General features: G+C 42.5%; 1 pseudogene; it reads left to right on the plus strand.

Annotated features, from left to right (window-relative positions):
• Positions 1-17,245: 17,245 nt before the first annotated feature.
• LOC142440937 (tubulin beta-4B chain pseudogene) lies at positions 17,246-18,545 on the plus strand (annotated as a pseudogene).
• Positions 18,546-21,426: the final 2,881 nt, after the last annotated feature.

Raw genomic sequence — 21,426 nt, forward strand, 5'->3', positions numbered from 1 at the left:
CAAGGAGCTGCTGGTGGTTTCAAACAGCTGACCTTGCAGTTAGCAGCTCAATGTAACCACTGCCCACCAAGTCTGAGATAAAATCCTAGAATTAGTATTAGTAAGTTCCCCAAATGAGGTGATGGTGCTGCTCTGGGGATTCACTGAAAATCATTGCATTAAACAATTATATTGAATGTTAATTCTGGTCCAAGTGCAGGCACAGGTGCAGAGAAAAGAGTATAAACAAAAAAAATGTAAAGGGAAAGACAAAAGTCCTGTTCTCATGAAGCTTATAAAATAAACAGGCATCAGTAGCCAAATGTGTACAATGTTTTGATAGTAGTAAAGGTTAAACCTTCTGAGAAATTATCTAAGGTGGGAGGCAATGTGGAGCAATAGAACTGTCACCTCCATATACAGAATACTAGCACCTAAAGTCCACCTCGCTTCCCTCCGCCAACACCCCCCCCCCACGCTGCCCAGGCCCCCACTCCCACCCCGGCCAGCAGAATATCGGAGCTAGTGGCACAGTTCCCACTTGTCCCAGCAACTTCCTATTCCAACCAGGCAGAAAAGGCAGACAGCTAGCTGCTGGAGAATGAGGAGGAAGCTGTTCCATTCACATCTCTGGAAAAGCACTGCTACATTTTTTTAGACAGAAAAAGGAAAATAATAGATGGTTTTGTGTCAGAAATCTAAATCTTTATTGTAACTCTTATATATAAGAATGTACCAATCAATAAAATGAAAAATATATCAAACCATTTAACTTAGAAGAATCACTGAAAATGGAATAAATAACTCTTCAAAAAATGGAAGTACTCAAATGTAATTGAATTTCATTTATCTACATCACATTTATAAGAAATCTTCTTCAAAATGCATGTACTGCTAAGTATTACTGGACATTAGATAACAATGATTAGCCCACACCAGCTGTTCAAGTCTCTAGAGACCACTGTCCACCCTCGGGTCAACTGCCCTGTTCATCGCTGGTTGTGTAAGCAAGAAGACTCAGTGAGTGGTCTTTGATAAGAATAATTAAATAGCTTCTTAGCATTCACACACTGCTTGTGTTTTGCTTCAAAGACAAAGATCGTTTCACTGTTTTGTTTCTTTGAAGCAGACTTGCAAGCATACACGTTTTATACAGTGAATCAGTACACTCAGACATACATATCTGAGGCAAACTTTTATAAAATCACAACAAAATGTATTTCCAAGTCACATGAAAGATACCTGATATGTCCATTCTATTTCTGTTGCTTTTAAGGCAAGTTCAAGGCACTAGATTGATTGAATTAATCCAGTGGGTCAAGACCCACTGTTTAGAATTTCCTGTTCTAGGTTATATATAAAACTCCACAAATTCACATAGAAAAAGCTCTCTAAGAAAAAATACTCAGTTTTTAAGGTTTCAGTGGGGAGAACAGGAAGAAAGCAAAGGATAAGCAGCCCACGTTCGGAGACTTCCAGAATCAAGGAGTGCATTTGAGATTCCATTGGGTGACACCTGTCTGTCCTTTCTTTTTAAGAGACAGAAAAGCCATGAGTAGCTTCATGATCCAGAAGTCCAACCAACAGAACTTTCTGTCAGGATCGACTGTTCTCTATTTAACATCCAACACAACAGTTACAAGCCATGTATAGCTAATGACTACTCGATAGGTGGCCAGGGGCATTTTAATTCAATTTAATTAGATTTAAATGGGCACTTGTAGACAGAAAGATCCAGATTCTTCTAAAAGCAGCTACCAGAGCTGTTTAGTAAAGATTTTAGATAGACAAATGAACACTTGTAAGACCTCTCAGATCAAACTTCCAGCCCGCCTGGCAGAGAGGATGTTTTCCTAGAATTCTGTCACTCAACTGAGTGCTCCCCAGTGGCCATAGATTAAGAAGATGTCTTCAGAGCAGTGGTCTCAACCTTCCTCATGCCGCGACCCTTTCATACAGTTCTTCATGTTGTGGTGCCCCCCCCCAACCATAACATTATTTTTGCTGCTACTTCATAACTGTAATTATGCTACTGTTATGAATTGGGCAACCCCTAAGAAAGGGTCATTCAATCGCCAAAGGGGTCACGGCCCACAGGTTGAGAACCACTGCGTTAGAGCCCAAAGCGTATGCTTCCCTCTACCAATACACGCTGCCAAGTGAGAAGAGCTGGTTAAATAAGGAATGGACTTGCCTTCCCTTTGGTACGAAGAATCACAGTATGATACTCACCACCATCAGGTCAATTCCAACTGACTGAGACCCGGTAGCACAGAGGAGAGCTGCCCCATGGGGTTCAGAAGCTGCCAATCTTTCCAGGGGTGGAAAGTCGCGCGCTCCTTCAGAGAAGCCGGTTGGCTGCCGTTGGCAACCCAGCGAGTAACCCACACCACCAGCAGCGATCCTACCAGATAATCCAAGCTTCCTCCGACTTGATCCCTGGCTCTCCTCTTAGCTGATTGTTCTGGGACGCGTTTTAACTCTTTCCACCTGTGTTTCTCCTGCCTGCAGTAGCTTAGAAACCCATGTGTTCCTGGTTTTGTGTCCATGAGTTTCGTGAGTCCTGATTCACAAGCAAGTACCTTGTCTCCTCATTTGGGCAACTTGGCGGATATCATACACATGCTGCAGGATAATATTAAACGAAAACATCTATATCCTGGAACTTTTACTACAACTTTCCCTTTGTCTCTTAGTAGTGATCAATGCTCCCCTGACAGTTTTTATAAATGACCTAAACAATGGAGCCCTCGTTTCAAGATGGCCCGGCATGTCTGAAGTTCATGGCCAAGTCCAGGAACCACACTTCTCTACTGAATGCCCCCAACCTCTTCTACTTCCAACATTTACACTGAAGCCTTGATCCCAGAGGACTAAACAAGATAATGTTTAATTCTCCAAAGCATATGTTCCCAAACTTACTTACCCTACTGCCCCTTTTTCAGAAAAAAAAAATGTTACTCAGTGTCTCCCTAGGAATTAAAAGTTGTGTACTGTAACCTGTAATCTAGGATAAAGCATAGGTATCTGCTTTTGCAGCCTCCCTGGATCGTTTTAGCAGCCCCCCGAGGATGGCATCATCCATTTTGGAATCTAAACCACTAAAGCAGCCCTATTTGTTGACCAAGACTTGTTCAAAGCAAAAATATGAAGCCAATAACGTTCATTCTTCATTGTACTCAGCTTTCCTGCTGGTACCTGACCTCATTAGGTTACACATTGGGCTGCCAGCCACAAGATCAAAGGTTCGAATCTTCATTGAGAAACCCTGACCAATTTCTTACTTTCAAAACGAATCTTTTCTGGGTATAATTTTTAAGACCTTACAAAAGCAATAAATAAAATAAAGAAGTATCTTCTTTCTTTGTGTGACTCTAGCAAAATAAGCATGCACTAAGGTAATGTCTTAATTCATCTTATGCCTAAATTGCCGTGCCTCGTATTAGGTCTGAGTGATTCTGCTTATCAAGTATTTTGGAACTTTCCAGCCATATAGAATGATACTGCTACCTATAACTCAGTGATAACAGCAAGAAATCATAACAAACTAGCCTAAAAATCCATAATTCATATATCTCTGCTACGAAGTATATAGTAACTCTTTTCTAAAGGTTGCCAGAAACAATTAGGTTTACAAAATCTAGTTGTGGTTAACTAGATTATATGTGATAAATTATATCCTTGCTTTAGATTAGGGAGCTCTAAAACTCTGCCATATTCTACCCCAGACCCCTTCATCATTTGTGTAATTAGGTTTACTGTGTTGTTTCTGAGACAGCCTAGCGATATTTCAATAAACATATCATGAACCACCCAGATCACTTTTTGAGACGTTTAAAGGGTCCTTTTAAAGGTGGGAAAAAAGAAGAATAGTAACATTGGCTTTATCACAAGTCTTGAGCGACAGACTTTCTCAACTGGACAATATGAATATCGGTATATGTTTAATTGGGACTTTTGAAGGGTGTAACTCAAAAAGAGTTTCTAAAGCATATGAACAGGTTTTGAAGTTCAGAGGTGTAAGTGGCATCAGTGAGCGGTAGAAACAGGATGTTGGTGAGTCTTCTCGGGAGCTGTGAGTGGACGGCAAGACTCCTCCAACACGTTTGTACTCCACAGACACTGCGCTCACCACTCCACTGAGGGACCTATATGACCATGAGTCAGTCTCACCAGATATTGTGACAAACATCAAATGGGTGAATTTGTGAGAGTTTTCTTTGTTACTTCAAAGAATTTAAATTTTTGATACATTTGATAAATTTATTTCATGTACTCCTTTTCAAAGAATATCCTACAGCCTTAGCAGATCTTGGGCACAAAGAAGCACACAACAACACTTGATATCTGTGTCAGTCTGGGTAGATTAGAGAAACAAATCCATGGACATGCATATGTGTATAAAAAAGAGATTTATATACAAGAGCAATTGAGGAAACATCCCAGTCCCATCCAGATCAAGTCCATAAGTCCTATATTAGCCCAGATATCCGATACCAATCTATAAAGTCCTCTTCGGACTCATGAAACACATGCAATGACGCTGAATGCAGAAGATCACAGGCCAGTGGGTAGAAAGTCTTTGGATCCAGAGTCACTGGCAACATCTCAGTGCTGGCAGGGGTTTCTCTGTGGCTTCTCCGACTTCTGAGGTCTGTTTGCGTCCATGTGGAAGTATCAGATTTCCTAGAATTCTCAAGAGAAGGCCATGCCCAGATTCTGGCTATCTCCAGATTGACAGCCTAGACTGCACCCCTGACTCTTAATCCTCAAATTGACACCAGAGTAGGTGACTACCACAGTGTCTAATACCAAAAACATGCCAAACAAATTCACTTCTTTCTAGTGGATTTCAACTTAAAACAGCCCTATATAGGGTTTCTGATGCTGCATATTGTTATGAGAGTAAATTTCTTTCTCCCAGGAATGACTAGTGAGTTTAAACCAGTAACCTGGCGTCCCAAAACCATGACCAGCCTTCCCTGGTGTGTAGTAACCATTTCCAAATCGACATTTCAAGCCTGAGCCCCGGACACTATACTCCATAAACTGCTTTTCCCAGTCTTCCCTATCTCAGAAGATATTTCCTGTTTTTATTTCCCCACAGATTCCGGTGAAGTAAAATTCCTTAATATGGCTCTTCTATCCATGTGTCTGCAAATCTGTATGCAAATAGGGTGTGTAAAACACTAATAGAGGGGATTGATCAGTTTACTTGCCATGCTATAAGAGAGCTAACTCAGAAATATGAACAGAAAGAAATCCTTGGACCACCAAAGAAGGTCTGCCTTCTTTCCCAGGCCCGACTTTCCCAAATGAGGGTCAGTGTAGCTCTTCACTCCCTTAAAGGGTAACTCTGTCCAAACCAGAAGGCTGCCACCTACTCAGTCAGAGCACACTATTCCAACAGCAGTAGCAGGAAGTCATCTCCTTCAAGTCCCTTTTCCTTCAAAAACAAAATATTAACTCTTAACCCTGGGTAACTCGCTTAACTACTCTAACTATAAAAACACATAGGTAAAATAGTATCTGTTAAAAAAAAATAGTATCTGTTTCATCATGGTGTTTGTGTTAGGCCAGGTTGACTAGAGAAACAAATTCAGAGACGCTCATATATGTGTAAGAGAGAGATTTATATGGAAGAGCAATTGTATATGGAGAAAACATCCCAGCCCAGATCAAGTCCATAAGCCTGATATTAGCACATATGTCTGATACTAGTCTACAAATTCCTCTTCAGCCTCACCTAGCACAGGCAATGATGCCAAATGCAGTCTTGGGGATCCAGTATTGGTGGAAGCATCTCAACATTGGCGCAGGTCTCCATATGGCTCCTTCAGCTCGCTGAGTGTGGCTCCTCAACAGGAAGGTGAAGCAGAGACAGTGTGACACACCTTCAGGGAGAAACAGAGGAAGTTATCCCCACCAGGAGGCATCATCAGCTTGTGACCTGATTGACAGGCTAAACTCCACCCCTTCACTCAATTTATCAAGTTGATGTGAAATTATGTAACTACCACTGTGTTGTACAAATTAAATGACTTAGTATATACCAGTGTTTAAAACAGTGCCTGATGCAGTATAAATAAGAGTATGCTTAGCATTCAGTTAAGCCAACGGTCAGTGATTCAAACCAACGTGCCCCTCTATGGAAGATAGATGCGGCACATTGCTTCCATACAGACCCCGGTCTTGAAGACACTGTTGGGCAGTCCTAAGGCGGCTGCTCTATAGGCTGTCTATGAATAGGCGTCAAATCCCTGGCACGGGCTGGTTTCGCTCGCCATGTACTTACAGTAGGATGCTCTCTGCACTCCTCTCTGTTGTGCTCGCACCGACCCTTCTGGGCAGTGATGGCCGACGGGCGCTGCACATCTTACAAAGACTGACTGTTGATTTTAACTCTAGGTGCTAAGAGTTGTCATCTATCATACTCATTTTAGAGGTAATTGTAGGCATGGAGAATTTAATCAGGTTGATCAAGATTACACAGACAGTACCTAACCGAAGTAAAATTTGAACCAGCTAATTTGAGTCCAGAGATGAGTGTGTGCCTGTGTCTTCACTGGGCCGTGTTATAAATGCCTTGCTGGACTCTGTATTTTACTTTGACATTTTTTTTCTGTTTCATTTAAATTAACAGCAACATTCCTGAAAGCGTTTACTTATATATTAAATTATTTTTATAATAAATCTGAAGTTGCCTTTCCTGGAATTTATCCTAGTGGTAAAGTCATCTTTAGGTCAACAATTCATTTATCAGTCCTGAGAGACACACCCTCCTGCCTCAGGATTCCCTAAGCCTCTTGTTGGATAAACAACAAAGGGGTCCTGAATATGCTAACTCCTGGCTGGCTGCACAAGGGCTGTCCCAAACCTGCAATTAGAAGCCGTGACATGACTCCCCCAACTACTGGATACTTTGGGGAAATGAATCCTCCCAGCAGGCACCCACATATTTTCACAGCATGCACACATTCACTTCAGAAAGAATGCATTTGAGAAATCATAGACTTGTGTTCACTAACAAAGAAATAAATGAATCTCGGTTAAGAAAAGGGAGGGGCCTCCCTCTCTCCCTTTCTCTTTCTTCATAACATTGTAACTCAGTATCTCAGCCATGCTTGATCTTTTCCCTTTTAATTTATTATTTGTGTGGCCCTCTTCTGAAAAACTTGATGTGTGGGACCCAACGGAGGCATGAATGTCATCCTGGGGAAGAAGGATGTCACTTAAGCGCAATGATCTCTCTTACTCACCTGGTTTATATTGAGTTTACCCAAGTGGTAGGATGCAAGCAAGAACTACAAAGAAAATTCCCAAGAGTTTGTAAGGCTTAGGACAAAGAAGTAAGAATGGGAGGCGGCGGGGGTGGGGTGAGTTTGGAGGTGGGGACTCCCTGGGACTCAAACTATTAAAGCTTAGTACTATCTTCAAAAGTTTTAATGTGCCATATTAGGACAGGCTCATTCACCATTAGTTCAAACAATATTATTAAGCACCTAATAAATGTTAGTCATTGTGGAGGAACTCGAAATACAACATGTAACAGATCGCCTGGCCCAGTGGCCATTCCATTCATCGTCTTTGCTAAAGAACACTAAGTATGTTCAGGGGTCCAGTCATCTGTGAAGGCATTTCTAGCTCCACTTCAGCTCTGTAGTCTAAACCAGGAGTCAGTAAAATGATGGCCTGCAGCCCAAAGCCAAATGTAGCCCACCGCTTATGTACATTTCTAAATCAAGCATTATTTATGTCTCATCTTTGAATGCTTTTAAGCTACAATAGCAGAAATGAGTAGCCAAGAGAGACCATCGGGCCAGGAAAAGTATACTATTTACCATCTGCTCTTTGACAGAAAAATTATGCTTATGGCTTATCTTTAAGCCAGCCCTAGAATATCATTTCCCGTGACAGTGACTGATTTAGTTTAGAGGTGGGCAAGTGACCCAATGTGACCCAGTGCTAACAAATGACACTTGAGAAGAATCATTCTGTGCAACAGATATGAAATATTTCTTCAATCTTAAAACAAGAGATTCTGGTTTTTCCTTTCTCGCATCTTGTGTTGATATGTGATTCCTAGAATTGTGGAAGTCTTCTTGAATCCTAGGTGGAAGCCAGTTTGAAGAGCAAGCTGAAATATGGAAAGTACTTGAATCCTTGGAGATGTTGAGGCAAATGAGTTAACCAACCTCTGTGTTTCGACTTCACTTTCTTTGGTTTTCCCACTAGCTTTGGGCAAATTTATATTTATACTTTAAGTGTATCTGAGGAAAATATTATCCTCAACATTTCAGTTTTCCCTTTCCAAAGGAAAGACTATGAAATATTCAAGAATTATTTACTATTTCAAAGCTTTGGTAAGCTACGGTAATGACAATATCTTCTCCACATAGACACTGTCACTGGAAGATTGTTTCACTCCTTCCAAAACTCCTACAGCTCAGGTGCTTGGCAGACTGTGGGGTATAAAGAACTGAATGATCCGGGTAGACTTTCCCTGGGAGAATAATTACTAAGAGACATTCAGTCTGTAGGAAAAACAAGTAGGGTGGAAACTATCACATATTCGCATAGGGACTTCGCCTCAAGGGCAATAGAGTTCTACATGGTGCTCTATAGCTCTATTCCCAAAGGAGGCAAGGTTCATTCTTGCCAAGACTCCTACAAACTCAAAGCAAGATCTGAAGGTAAGGTTTTCTTCCTGAAGGACCAATGGCCCAGAATGTCTCTTCCCATACATTTGAAAACGTGCTCAAAGCTTCCCTGTGTGTTTTTAAAGTAAGTCTTTATCCTGCTTCATGATGTATCTTAAAAAACAAGAAGCAGAACCCTTGTATTCCTGTGTTCATGGCAGTCTTGATCATAGTAGCAAAACGTTGTAAACAGCTCAAAGGCCCCAAAGTAGAAAAATGGCTAAAGAAACATTGGTACAGACACACAACGGAATACTGTGTGTCCCTAAAAATTAGCAATAAAGTCATGAAATCCCTCATGACATGGATAAGACCTGGAAATCATTTTGCTGAGTGAAGTTAATCGATCACCAATGGACAAATACTGTATGAGTCGTGAATATGTTACTTCTTTTGATAAGCAAACCACTTGCCCTTGGAGAAAATGCTTAATATTAATTATACTGACTCCCAGGGGAGTCAGTATCTGCCCAGTATTATGTTTCTAAGAATACATTTCAGTCCTCGGTGGCCCTGGCTGCTTGGATTTTAGATTTTGGTTTTTGTGGGGTTCTTTTGTTACACAGCATTCTCAACAGAACACATCAGAATAGTTTGATTTGGAAGCCCCACGAAAGGAGCTGGACTTTACCTAAACATGTCTGTTGCAGATTAGAGGAACGGAAACACTCCTTGGGGCTCAAAAGGCTGAAACACCCTCGTATGCGAAGAAGCAGAAGACTGCTATCCCAATGCGGATTTGGAAATCGGTGGACTCTGCTTCAAATCTCGTGCCTTTGGAGTTACCCAGTTATTGGCAACTTACACACTCACTGCTCTGAGTTGATTTTGACTCACAGCGACCCTATAGGACCAGGTGGAACTCCTCCTGGGGGTTTCTGAGACTGTGACTCATTAGAGGGGTGGAAAGCCTTGTCTTTCTCCTGAGAGTGGCTGGTGGTTTTGAACTACTGAACTTGTTAGCAGTTAAATGTAGAACCGCTGTTCCACCAAGGCTCCTACGGGCATCCTAGACTGCCATGTATTTTCCTATCTTCGTGTGCTTTTGTGACGTTTTAATCCTGGCGACAGTTTTAAAATGAGCGTTAGTGAGATTTTTGCTTTGTGTTTAGCCTTCATTGCTTTCTTTTTTTTCCTGAACAGTTTAATTGGCACATAATTTACATATCACACAATTCAATAGTTCAATCATATCCAGAAGAATTGTGCAATCATTGCCACATGGATTTTAGTTCGCCCCTCCCCCGCCCCGTGGTTAAAGAGCCTTTAAAGTGAGCTGTGCAATTGCAATCACTCTAGACTTCAATTGTTAGTGTTCAATGTGTGTGGTCTATTTTTGAGTGGAGACCTAAATTCTAGTTTGGTATATTCATTGTCATACTTTGGCTCTCATAGACCTTTAATTTTTTTTCTTCAGCTTTAACTTGAACTTGCTTACGGACAATTGATTATCCATTTTACGTTCAACTCCTGATTTTGTTTGTTGATATTGGACTTCTCCATTGTCTCATTCCACCATTGTAATCTAGCTGAGTCCTGTGTATTCTAGCCAGTGAGATCCATGACATAGTGACAGCTTTTAAAGGGTTCTTAGTGGTTTGCAAAATTCTACCATGAATCTGTGGTGCCATTTTCCAACTACCAATCTCTCTTCCTTTACAACATTTACATTTCAGGCACCAGTAATTATAAATGCATCTTAGTGTGTGTGCATTTTGAAAAAAAGTTTATATTTAGAATTATGCAGTTGGACTCAGTTTCTATTGTCCTATGTTTATTGGCAACTTCTAAAGTCCTGCAATCAGCATGTGCCTTTTTCTCTGTATCAGGCTAGATCCGGGTAGTGAACTTGGCTATGTCAACGTCAAAGAGCTTCTTCACAACCTATTTGATGTGTGGTTTGTTGGCCTTGATATCCAGGAGGAACACAAAGTGGGTATTGTCTTTTATCTTCTTCATGGCTAACTCAGTGGTCGTAGGAAACTTTGTGATGGCATAGGGTCAAACTCTTTTCTCCTGGGGATGCTCTGCAGAGGACATTTGGGTTGGAACCTTAGTGTCTTGGGAATCTCGAAGGTGTGTGGCATGTGGATCGTGTGTGTGTGTGGGGGGGGGTTCTTTCAGCACAGCTTAACAGACCTCCAATTCTTTTGCTTTGGCCTCAGTTGTAGGAATGCTAAGAGCTTCCTTCGTCATCTTTAGCACCATCGTTGTAAAACACCTTATCAACGCACCTTTGCTTCACGTTTGATACATTTCTGACTGCTGAATGGTACAATCTCCAGTTGCATCATCTTTGACAGTATTGGTTGTCAGGAATATTTGCACAATCATCGTATTAACCAGTGTTCCTTATAGACATAATATGTTTTTGCGCTTAAAGCATTTCTTTCTCCGTATTAACTGGGGTCACTCTGAAGTCCCACTTTCTTTCTCCTCCCGGTTCTCACTCACATCGCATAGAAAGCCAGCAGAGTGGGTAACAGTCAGATATGTGCATTGCAGACACTTGTCTCAGATTCATTCCCTTGGTTCACATTTGCCAAGATCTCTGGCTCAACAGCAAACTTTACTGAAAGTTTAGAAAGAAAGAGACAATAACAACTCAATTTTTAAAAGAAATAAAGAAAACCTTAAGTTTGAATATTAGCTATCCCCGTTTCCTGAGGCTACATTTACCAAGGTATCATAAGCTCCCACTGTGTGATTTTATACCCCAATTTTTTTTTCCTCTTTTACCAATCCTATCCCATTTCTCTCTGAATCATTCCCCCAAACTCCAAAATGTGTAAGTGGGACTTCAATTTGTTCATGGAAAAATTCTGCTATCTTTCAATGCCATTTCTCCATGAAAAATTTAAAGCCCATCTTTATGTCCACTGAAGCAAAATAGTTTAGTTCCTTGGTGTGGTAGTTACATAATCTGGTGTCAACTTGTGAAGGGGGTGGAGTCTAGCATGTCCATCAGGTCGCAGCTTGATGACCTCATTTGGAGGCGCCACTGAGATAAATAGCTCACTGGAGGCCAGATACCCTCACTCCCTGCAAGACATTCCTATTGACAAGCCACATAAAGCTATGCAGATGGCAGCCAGAGCCTTGGAGCTGGAAGAGCCACGTGAAGACCCAAGTCAGCACTAAGATGCTTCCTCCACCACTGGATCCGCAAGACTTTCCACGCACTGACCTGTGATCCTGCACTTGGTGTTATTGCATGTGTTGGGTGAGTATGAAGAGGAATTTACAGACTGGTACTGGACATATGCACAAATATAGAACTTATGGACTCGGTTTTATGGGCTTGATTTGAACCAGGCTAGAATGTTTTCTCAATATACAATTATTCTTTTATATAAAGCTCTCTCTTATTCACATATGAGTCTCCCTGGATTTGTTTCTCTATTCTGCCCAGACTAACAGATTTGGTGTCTCTTTAAACTCATTCCCATGGAACTTCACCTTCCGCCCCAAAACCCTTAGTAAAACCTTGAATAAACAAATGCAATCCCTTTTGTCAAAGAAATACTGTAGCAAAATTATTACTTTTCTTTATTTGAAAAGCTTGAGAAGGCAAAATAGTATAATAAAATGTGCAAAATACCTGAAGTTATGAAACCAAAAAAGCACCAACACACTCTGTATATCTTAAACTTGAAGAACTAAAGAAAAAATTCAAGCCTCAAATTGCAATGTTGAAAAAGATTCTATGGGCAAAATACTGAACAATACAGAAAGTATCCCAAAAATGGAAAATTCCAGTCACTGTGCTAAAAAGAACTGGTCAACATTCCACCACTGAAGAGGTTGTATATGATCAAGAGGCAGTTAGTGAAGAAGTCCACACTGCCCTGAAGGCCTTAGCCAAGGCAAGGTTCCAGAAATTGACAGAATACCAATTTAAATGTTTCAATAAGCAGATGAAGGACTGGAAGCACTCATTTGACTAGACCAAGAAATTTAGAAGACAGATATCTTGCCAACTGACTGAAAGATATCCATATTTTTACCCATTCCAAATAAAGATGACCCAACATGCCATTATAGAACAAAATCCTTGACATCAGAAGCAAGTAAAAGTTTGCTGAGGCTCCTTAACAGTGGTTTCAGCAGTGTATTGACAGCATTGACAGGGACACTGATGGATTTTGAGGCCAGATTCAGAAGAGTACATGAGCAAAGGATATCATTGCCGATGTCAGATGGGTCTTGGCTGAAAGCAGAGAAGACCAGAAATATGCTTACTTGTGTTATATTGACACTGCAAAGGCCTTCAGCTGTGTGGACTGTAACAGACTATGGACAGCCTTGAGAAGAATGGGAATTCCAGAACACTTCAATGTGCACATGCAGAACTTGTACATGGATCAAGCGGAAGTTATGTGAACAGAGCAAAAATGAAGAAGACCCTCAATGAGAGAGATGGACAGACACAGTGACTTCAGCAATGGGCTTAAGCATTTGTTTGATGGACTCATACAATTGTGAAGCTGGTACAGTATCCAGCAGTGTTTCTTTCTCTTGTACATAGGGTGACTTTGAGTTGGCGCCAACTTGATGGCACCTAATAACAACAACAGACACTATAGTTTAAGAATCTCATCTACGTAATATCAGTTGTTACAAAACCAAATGAGATAGAGAGTTTTATTGTGTTTATTTTACAGATGCATTAGCCAAGGCTCAGATAGGTCGCAGGGCTGGTCTGGATTTTTTCTTAACCACTAAGTAAACTGGATCTGAAATAATTTTATATAGCAAGTCCCTCTGAGGTTAATTTCCTTTGTGAACTTCCTGAACATGACTCGGTTCTATAGTTTTTAACCAGTCTCAGATGTGATAGTGGATGGCTGATGGAGCAAAGTGGTCCAATTTCAAGAAGTTTGTTGGGGACTGCTAACCAGAACTGGGGTCTTGATCAGCTACTACTCACAAGGAATATTGTATTCGAGGGTCCAAGATATACTCCACAACCCAGAGTGGACACAGACTGCCCCGCGTGGACCCTGAAGAGTCAGCTTCAACCCTTGAAGTCACGGTCTACTAATCACAGTCACCATCCCCGTGTCTCCCGGAGACGTCCTCAAGCACTCACAATAGCCATCCTTGGCTTTGACCAACACATAGATAGATGGAGAGAAGGCCTCTGAAAGCTTTGATAAAGCCCCGTGAAGACGTGACTCTTCCCAAACGCCTTCTCTGCCATGACTTAGGGGCCCAGTGGGAGTCTCCACATGTACCGTGCTAATATTTAAATCTGCAGTCAGAGTAATGAAAATCATGGGTAACCCTTGTCACATATTGGCCAGCTCGTAAAATAGCTTTAAAATGGCAGGATCTAATACAGCTACATGGAGCACCCTCAATTTTAACCTCAGAACCCAAGACCCCATAGTTTCTGAGCCCTTGCTCAGGTCAGCTCACCAGGACTCCCACACATCTAAGGCCCTGCAATTCCAGTCATGCTATTGAAACCTATGTCTTTTTTTAAAAAACAAAAATGTTTTATGAGGGGCTCATATAACTCTTATCATAATCCATACATACATCAATTGTATAAAGCAGATCTGTACATTCTTTGCCCTCATCATTTTCAAGGCATTTGCTCTCCACTTAAGCCCCAGGCATCAGGTCCTCTTTTATTCCCCTCCCTCCCCGCTCCCCCCTCCCTCATGAGCCCTTGATAATTTATAAATTATTATGTTGTCATATCTTGCCCTGTCTGATGTCTCCCTTCACCCTCTTTTCTGTTGTCCGTCCCCCAGGGAGGAGGTCACATGTAGATCCTTGTAATCAGTTCCCTCTTTCCAACACACTCTCCTCTACCCTCCCAGTATCGCCCCTCATACTCCTGATCCTGAAGGGATCATCCGCCCTGGATTCCCTGTGCCTCCAGCTCCTATCTGCACCAGTGTACATCCTCTGCTCTATCCAGACTTGCAAGGAAGAATTCGGATCATGATAGTGAGGGAGGGGGGGTGGGGAGAAGCATTTAGGAACTGGAGGAAAGCTGTATTCTTCAGAAATATACGTCTAAAGGTCCGTGTCCATATGTCCATATGTCTTTCCATCCTTGTTCTCCTCGTTATAAAGAAGCAGTGCCAGGACCTGCCAGGACCCTTGACTTAAGTCTCCACCCTATGAGCACAATCCTGACTTCTAGCTGGTATGCACCATAGGTACCCAAAATATTTAATGTCTATAAGGCCTTGGCAAGGCACATTGGTATAGGACATAAGTCAAGAAGTATGAACCATAGTCCCTAATTTGTTATTAACCAGGCACTCCACTGTATTCCAATGTCCTTGTCCCTGAGAGGAGGCTTCTGAAAGATTGATAAGCTCTCTCCACTCTAACTTTGCAGGAGTTCCACTAAGATATTTAGCTGCCACTTAAGGTTAGTTACATTGTCCTCTCTAATTATCCCTGTTCTTATCTTCCTTATAATGGCTGCCACTTCAATTTGTTCCTTGATGTCTTAACCTTGGCTTGATATTTGATTTTTCTTGCTACATAAGTCGTAACAATGTCGTTTTACTGCATGTTCCAATGTTCACACTTAGATGCATTCTCCTACCTCTCCTTGCTTCAGCCTTCATCTAGGCGATTTTCACGTGTGCATAAACATTTCCAGGATTATTGTTAATCTGTCCTCTCGCAACCTCTCAGATACAATTACGAAGAAATCATTAACTCCTTCTCATGGGCTCACCCCCTGCATGGATTTTATACTTATGATGAAGGATTTTAAACCAATCCTCTATGCATACCTATCTTAGGCTATTTCTGTGCTCATGCTATCTTAAGCTTGTAGAAAGAAAATTATAATAGCAAACAATTATTCAAACAATGGCTCTTGTTTCTTTTAGAGGCCTAGACCTACAAAGGCCATAAAAAGTTAGCTAATGTTTATCAACATCTATTAGCTTGTGTATTCACAGAGGAACAAACAAACCAACAAAAATAGCAATTATACACTGACAGTAACATAAGCACCTGTCTAGCTAGCTGAATCATTTGCCTTATATGTTCCAAGAGAGAAAGCAATGTCACCTTTAACATAATTTACTTTCCTAGAAGGCTGAAGTAACATCAAAGCAAAGAAAGATCTGTGAATAGCATTAAAATTTTTATTGGACTGACGACTCTGAGAATATGAAAATGGGAGCTATTGAGTCATTTTGGTTCACCATAGAGAGTTTACCATCAGTTTTCTGACCAAACATGCTACCAACTCCTATTAAAACTTACAACAGTATCACTCCTCACACCCCTGGTCCTGAAGGTATCATCCACCCTGGATTCCCTGTGCCTCCAGCTCCCATATGCACCAGTGTACAACCTCTGCCCTATCCAGTCCTGCAAGGTAGAATTCGGATGGATCATGGTAGTTGGGGGGAGGAAGCATCCAGGATCTGGGGGACAGCTGTATTCATCGGTGCTACATCGCCCCTGACTGACTCATCTCCTCCCCTAAACCCCTCTGTGAGGGGATCTCCAGTAGCCTACTGATTTTTTTTTAATGTTGTAGTTATATATTTGAAGCACAAATGTTGTCATTTGTACTATTTAAAGTATATAGATCAGTGACATTAATTGCATTGCAATGAAATTTTAAATCCAGTATCCAGCCTGAATCCTGGAGCTCACCGTAGCCTAGAATGGCTTAGAGAAACACACGGCGATTTGGAAGATCACATATTGAGCAATTGAGAAAACAGCACTTAAAAATAAGCCAATTTTAATAATTTACTGATATTGAGTTGATGTTGATTCATAATGACCCTACAGGATATGATTGAATTACTGTGGGTTTCCAAGACTGTAACTGTTTATAAGAGTAGAAAACCCTGTCTTTCTCCTGCAGAATGGCTGGTGATATCAAACTGCTAGCCTGAAGGATCGCAACCCAACATACAACTGTCAGACCAACAGGGATTTTCTTTTTAACTCTTTAGGTTTGTCTTAAAACAAGTAGTAATCTAAGTGGGGTGTAAGCAAAATCCACTTGGAAGAAGCATGCCAACCTATGTGATTTGAGGATTATTAATAATAATATCCAAGACCAGAGGAGAGAACTGTATTAGAGCTTAAATTCTGAGCACTCCACTTTGCAAAAGGTTATAGAAAACAATGAAAACTCCAAAACCATTTGAAAGGTCTTCATGTGGATTAAGCCTCTGATGAATTCCCTGATCATTGGCCAGGGATGTGAATGGCCTAGCTCTCAAGCAGAGTGCACTGGAAAGTGGACTAATGTTAATGTAGTTAGCTTGAAATTTAGCACCTTTAATTTTCTCTCCCTTTGGATGCATTTAAATTTTATTCTAGTTTTTAGCATTTCTTTTTAATTGAGGTTGTTCTGTTTACTTTGTTACTGTTTTGGTGTCGTATGTTTTTCTTTGAGTCTAGGACAGGTAACTGGATTCATAGTTTTGAGCCAGTAACTGGATTCATAGTTTTGTAGGGCTGTGACAGAGGAAGCAGGAGAAAGTGAGGAGTTAATAATAATGGGTAGAGTCTGCGCTCCCCCTCTCTCGCTCCTGTTTTCGTCCTGCTGCCCGCGCGCCATGAGAGAAATTGTGCACCTGCAGGTCGGGCAGTGCGGAAACCAGATCGGCGCCAAGTTCTGGGAGGTGATCAGCGACGAGCATGGCATCGACCCCACCGGGACCTACCACGGCGACAGCAGTTGGAGCGGATCAATGTCTATTATAATGAGGCCACCGGTGGTAAGTACATGCCACGGGCCGTGCTGGTGGACTTGGAGCCCGGCGCCATGGACTCCGTGCCCTCGGGGCCTTTAGGACAGATCTTCCGTCCAGACAACTTCGTCTTCAGTCAGAGCGGTGCTGGCACCCACTGGGCCAAGGGGCACTACACGGACGGCGCAGAGCTGGGCGACTCCGTGATGGATGTGGTGGGAAGGAGGCGGGGAGCTGTGACTGCCTGCAGGGCTTCCAGCTGACCCGCTCGCTGGGCGGTGGCACCGGCTCCGCCATGGGCACACTGCTCATCAGCAAGACCCGGGAGTACCCCGACCGCATCACGAACACCTTCCGCGTGGTGCCCTCGCCCGCGTGGTCTCGGACACGGTGGTGGAGCCCTAAACGCCACGCTGTCCGTGCACCAGCTGGTGGAGAACACGCACGAGACCTACTGCATCGACCACGAGGCCCTCCACGACATCTGCTTCCGCACCCTCAGGCTGACCACGCCCACCTACCACCTACGGGGACCTCAACCTCCTGGTGTCGGCCACCAGGAGCGGCGTCACCACCTGCCTGCGCTTCCCCGGGCAACTCAATGCTGACCTGCGCAAGCTGGCGGTCAACATGGTACCCTTCCCGCGCCCGCACTTCTTCATGCCAGGCTTCGCGCCCTGACCGTGCCCGAGCTCACCCAGCAGATGTTTGACGCCAAGAACATGATGGCCGCCTGCGACCCTCGCCACAGTGCCTACCTTACGGTGGCCGCCGTCTCCGGGGCCGCGTGTCCATGAAGGAGGTGGACGAGCAGATGCTCAACGTGCAGAACAAGAACAGCAGCTACTTCGTGGAGTGGATCCCCAACAACGTCAAGACGGCCGTGTGCGACATCCCGCCCCGCGGCCTGAAGATGTGGGCCACCTTCTTCGGTAACAGCACGGCCATCCAGGAGCTGTTCAAGCGCATCTGAGAGCAGTTCACCGCCGCGTTCCGGCGCAAGGCCTTCCTGCACTGGTACCTGGGCGAGGGCATGGACGAGATGGAGTTCACCGAGGCCGAGAGCAACATGAATGACCTGGCGTCCGAGTACCAGCAGTACCAGGACGCCACTGCCGAGGAGGAGGGCGAGTTCGAGGAGGAGGCCGAGGAGGAAGTGGCGTAGGGAGGCCGGCAGGGAAGCAGAAGCTTTAGCGGTGTAAACTCTTTATTCATTCACAGCCTGTCGGTGTCTCACTGTCCTGCACTTGCTGTCCTTCTGTCTCACATCACACTTTGTACAGACATCTCCATTAAAGCATTTCCATAGTGGAAAAAAATAATAATAATGAATAGAAGAAAAGGGAAAATAATGAATTTGATGGTGGCGATGGTTGTGCAACTCTTTTAACATGTTTTAACCATTGAATTGTATGCTATGCGAATTTATGTAAGTAACATTGTTTCCATTTTAAAACTAAGCCAACTAAATCTAAAGAAGTGGGAAAGGGTGCTCAGTGAGTTTTATAAAGATAATATGAAAGCTTATCGAGGGTTCTTGAGGGATCCTTCTAGGATAGAACAATAGTTCCTCTATTTGCTGCCTAGAATTCTGAGAAGTATGAAAGAAATCATACAATATTATAAGATTATTTTCAGTATTTCAAAAAGCCCAGTGGAAATCATGTATACATCAGGGCCTCAAAAGTTCATGGGAAATTGATAGATAACAGAATTACCATGATAGATATAGAATTACCATGTATAATCTTATATAATCATAATAAAACTATACCAACTAAATTGTTACAGTCGGTTGTGGTTTTGTTATTGTCTAGTCTAGAATATCCACTCAATGATCTCAAGTTTTGATGACTACAGTATTACATGAATTAATTTGGCAAACAAAATACTTTAAAACAATATTATAGAGAAAATTTTTCTTGTATTAAAAAAATCTTTCTTGCATGTTCTTCTTGGTTAAAACAAAGAACAGCTAGAATATTCCGTTAAAACAAAAAAAAAACTAGAATTATTTGGTTCTTATTCCTTGCAACTTCTCCAATTCACAAATGGGATATCATTGAGCTGTTAACTACAAGGCCAGTGGTTCAAACCCACTAGTTGCTCTGAGGGACAAAGACAAGGCTGTCTGCTTCCATAAAGATTCAAAGGCTCAGAAACTCACAGGGGCATGTGTATTCTATGCAACAGGGCTCTCTGCGTCCAAGTTGATCTGATGGGCTTGGTCTGTGTGTGTCTCTAATTCTGGCCCTTGCATGTTGCAAAGGGACCTGGGAACTGGTAGGGAACTCTATCATCGGATGTTCTACAGCTCTCTATTTTTCCCTTGCCAACATTTCCCAAACACATACGCATAGACACCCCCACAGAGACTAACACGGAGAAATTTTTTTTCATTTTCTTTGTTTTTATTTAAGGTTATTAAGCTAATCTTGATAGGGTCTCTAAACAATGAGTTTCCCCTTCTTTCACTTACCCTGTGTTTGGAGAACTTCATTTCAAAAGGCCTTCCATTTAAGGATCACTTGCTGGGAAAAGTCTTTCAAGGTCTCATCATCACATGTGGATGGTCTTTGGTTGATCGTGTGTATAACAATGGACACCTTCATTAAACTGGTGGCTTTATCAAATAGAGGTCCTTTCTGCCTTGTACCCTCATATGATGAAGTGAACATTTTTAATATGGCTCTTGTATCCAGATCTCTGTAACACCACTAAATGACCGGGTGGGCCTATGCAAGCAGGGTGTGTGAAACACTAGCAGAGTGGATTGTTCAGTCGGGGTTCTCATTCGTTGTAGAAGAACGCCATTTCAGAAGCAGAGAGAAGGAATCCTAGGACTCTCACGGAAGAGGGGCCGCCAGAGGAGCGCAGGTGAAATCCTTGCCTGAAGCAGGGCAGGCAGCAGAAACCATGAGACAGAGCAGAGGGGCAGTACCCAGACTTAGCCTGAGACACAGCCAGGAGAGACAGAGGCCGGGCTTCAGAAAGACAGACGGGGCTGCTGGCCCAGGAGAGGAGCTTCACAGAGAAACTATTAAGAAGAACTTTTTGCTCGGCCTTCTTCCTCTCTCAGTTTGTACATCGAAAAAGGCTAAAGATCCCCTGGAGAAAGCCTTTAAGGTGTCCGGACAGCTACGGGAAGTTTTAGTCAGAGACGTGCCGCTCCTCAGTCAACTGCATCGTGCATGGTCTGTGCTGTCCCCACACAGACTCTCCCTGGGCACTCACCGCTGAAGGAAATGTTAGGTGGGGTGCCCCCTAACGGCAGAGACAAGCCTTACAAATCTTCAGAGACAGTCTAAGCTGTATCATTCTAATTCAAATTTTATTTTCGTGAAGCTTATAGTAAAGTAAGGCTTCGGGATCCGCCTCCTGGTTTACATTTCCGAGTGATGCTATTTCCTTAAACAATTTTCAGCGAGAATAGGCCATCCTTGGGAATTTTGCTGCACATTTATAATGGATGATTGTCTGTGGAGAAGATTTAAATTTGTTTTCACTTTGCAATAATGTTATAACCTAACTCTGAATGGTTTCTCTGCTCGGTAAACAATGCCTCCCTTCAGATTCCCTGTGAACGTGTTACTAAAGGAAAGAACAGAGCCCAAGGAATACTTCTCTCTTCGTCCAGTCTAATTTTAAAGGGGGCAAACCACAACACAGTGCCTTACATATAATAAAAAGAATCATTTGGAATCCAACTGGAGGCTGCTGCCTTTGCAGGGTAGTAACACGTTAGTTTAGGTCCAGGTAATGTACCTGAATGCCACATTAATCCGTAGTCAGAGATTATGCTAAGTGTTTGTGGGGAATAACACCAGGCACACACACTAATCAGGAACGGGTGTGTGTTTTACTCAGTGTTATTCAGAGGAATATGAGACTTAACGAAGAATGACGACTGAATCCATTCAAGCTGAAGTATTTCCATTTTCAAAAGTAGAATGCTGTTTAAAGTCCAAAATATTTTCAAATAAGACTGATCTCTCCCTTTAGGATAACCAAGAGTAGAGTTTCTGGACCTTCAGTCAGACTCTCTT

This window comes from Tenrec ecaudatus, chromosome 2, assembly GCF_050624435.1.
Source record: "Tenrec ecaudatus isolate mTenEca1 chromosome 2, mTenEca1.hap1, whole genome shotgun sequence".
NCBI lineage: Eukaryota > Metazoa > Chordata > Mammalia > Afrosoricida > Tenrecidae > Tenrec > Tenrec ecaudatus.